Below are 3,174 nucleotides of genomic sequence, written 5' to 3' on the forward strand. Positions count from 1 at the left end.
TGCTTAAAATAATACAGTAAAATAAAAACGCTTATGGATAGGAAAATATTTCATGTTGTAATTAATCACCTGTTCTCTTGTATAGAGTTTCTAAAATGTGGGCAAAAAAGAGCCCTGGTATAAAAATTACCAAATGTACAAATTATTTAAACATTTCTAGACATATCCCATTTCTTCTAGTGGAGATCAAAACTGGGTACTAAAGAAGTTTTCAGGTAATTTATGTGTACAGTAAAGTGTTAAACTTTGACTCTCATAACAATTAATTGTATATTCCTAAAAGTAAGATGTGAGTGAGCTTGAATATATTGGATAGCTTAAACTGTTGAGCTGTAATACCACTAAAGATGGAAGACTGAAAAGACAAAGAAACAGTCATAGATTCTTGTAAACATTAAAATGCTACCGAGAGAGGCCACTGAGGATGATCTCAAATCATTATTTTTTTGTCAGAAGTAAATGTTTATAAAATATCACAAAAGATTACCAACTATTTAACGTATTGAAAAATGTTGACTATTTGTTTTTAGATTATCCTTTACAAAAAAATAAACTATAATAAAATATTTGGAAATTAATATTGACTGTGACAAACCAAATGTCACTAAAACATATTGTAATATGACATTTTTGTTGCTTTTTCAGAATTATGGTATCTGTTGCTTTAAATATCTACATAAATGACTACCATTTTAAGGTCTTTGAAATACACAATTTCCTATTATAAATTATTTTTGAAAAGAGAATTGCTTTGTATTTTGAGAATTTTCAAAAGCAAAACCAAGACCTATGCATATGTCAAGTGCCTAACATTAAAATATTAAAATAAAAAATTACAAAATACTTTTGTTTACAAAAGTATACAACTGTGTGGGAAGGAGGTAAAGAGAAGTTAAAGGAAAGACAACAGATTTTAAAATTCCTATCTTACTCAAATGCTCAAATTCGAGCTGGAATACAACTCATGCGATCACAGGGTGTCAGTAAGAAACAGAGCAGCAGACGAGTAGGAATTGACATCTGTGGCTTGGGAAAAAAATTGGCAAGGAGAGCAAAAAACAAGTAGTTAAAGAGCTCTAAAAGGCCATAAAAATATAGTCTTCTGAAAAACACAGGACAGCTTAAATTCTTATTTTTATTATCTTCCCCTATAAAGTAATGCATGTTTAGGAGGATAGTCATAAATAAGAAACAAAATAGTCATTCTAAAAAGAAATAAGCATGTTGTGGAGGGTAGAAATACAAGGGAGTATTTTGCTATATGGAGTAGATTACTGATAATATTTAATGTACATCAGCAATATTTTGCAAAATACATTTCAGGTTCCATGATTGACATTGTTACAAAGCTTGTAGAATTGTATTGTTCAGAAACTTTCTAAGGTTTATATAATTTTTCCCTTCAGAAAACAAAAGCTGGGAAAAGAATGATGCATATCGTTTTCTATTTTCTATGAGTTACAGTAACAAATGAATTGTCAAGATGAACTAGAGAGTAAAGATATTAAGTCAATACAGGGCCCATGATTCTAATACAATTTTCTATCTTTAATTAAAGTAAAATAGACAATGCACAAATCCATTATCAAAAATCAAAAGTCATATTATTATATTAAATACATTTTCACCAAATGCTTGAGAACACATGCATTTGATGGTAAAGACATAAACAAAAAATACTAATTAATAAAACAAAACACTTTTCTGTTGTGATATTAAATTAGACTTTTCATTATTTATGATTTATAGGGACAATTTATAAACATAGCTAACCCCATGATAAAACCACCCATAATAACAGACATTTAGATATAATGTGTATTTTTAATTGGATCCCATTTTTATAAATAAGCTAATAAAGTGATTTTTTTCCTCTTGCATGTGGGGTGGGAGAAATGGAAGGAAATTATTAAAGGGTACTATTGTGTTCTCAATCCGGTATATGGTCAGTTGTGCACATAATAAATTTTATCAACTTTGATTTTGTGTTTTTTCTGATAGCAGAGACAGGCAGGCTAAAAAATTTGCTTTTTGTTATTCTTGCTATAACCTGACTACATGTCTTACTTGTTAATAATTTTGAGCTCATTTATGGTGTTTTGACTGAATATTATGATATTACATATAAAAAAAGCAAACTAAAACATCACAAAATCATACTCAATTCTTCAAATTTCCATAATTAGAACACCTTAATAAGACAAATTGCAACTATCAGAGTGCCACAGTTGAAATACCAATATTTCTAAAATATTGTGTTCACAAAACATTTTGCATGCGTAATAGATGTTAAATTTTAGATATATTTGAAATTTGGATCTAAACCATTTTAACATATTTGCTATTTTTTCATAATAAAGGCAATCCATGGATACAAAGTAAAGTAAAACATTGTAGAAGTCTTCTTTTCTAGTCCATTCTCTACTAAGTACCTTAGTAACAGTGTGTGCAATGGCCTATGCTGATTTATCTGTAAGCCCCGCTACAGAAAATGTTTATTAGTTCAGTTAATTTATCATTTGGCTACCTTCTGCATTCTCTAAGATGCAGCTAGAGATCATTTGTGGACCCAGAAAACCTTGGCTGCCCTAATTTGTACTGAGCCACCCAAATGGTTATTACAGCAGTAGGATAACACTTTCACCATCGCCTTTGGCTATATTTGTATGGCCATTTTAATTCTTCGCAGTTTGCTTCCCAGTGACCGATATTCTTCTCTTGGGTTGTTTCTTATTGACATCCAAGTAAAATACTCTTGAAACAATGGATTGGTTTTTGTAGATTAATGCAGAGTTGTTTCAAGAAACCTGAGTTACAGGCTGATTCTTGATATATATATATATAAGGGTTTTGGATTCTACTAAACATCCTACCTAAATATGTTTTACAAATAATAAAGATGAGGCTAAATATATTTTAAAAATAAGGAGTCCTGGCCGGGCATGGTGGCTTACGCCTGTAATCCCAGCATTTTGGGAGGCTGAGGCAGGCAGATCACAAGGTGAAGAGATTGAGACCATCCTGGCCAACATGGTGAAACCTTGTCTCTACTAAAAATTAAAAAAAATTAACTGGGCATGGTGGCGCACACCTGTAGTCCCAGCTTCTCGGGAGGCTGAGGCAGAAGAATCACTTGAACCTGGGAGGCGGAAGTTGCACTGAGCCAAGATCATG

This window comes from Pongo pygmaeus, chromosome 2 (assembly GCF_028885625.2).
Source record: "Pongo pygmaeus isolate AG05252 chromosome 2, NHGRI_mPonPyg2-v2.0_pri, whole genome shotgun sequence".
NCBI lineage: Eukaryota > Metazoa > Chordata > Mammalia > Primates > Hominidae > Pongo > Pongo pygmaeus.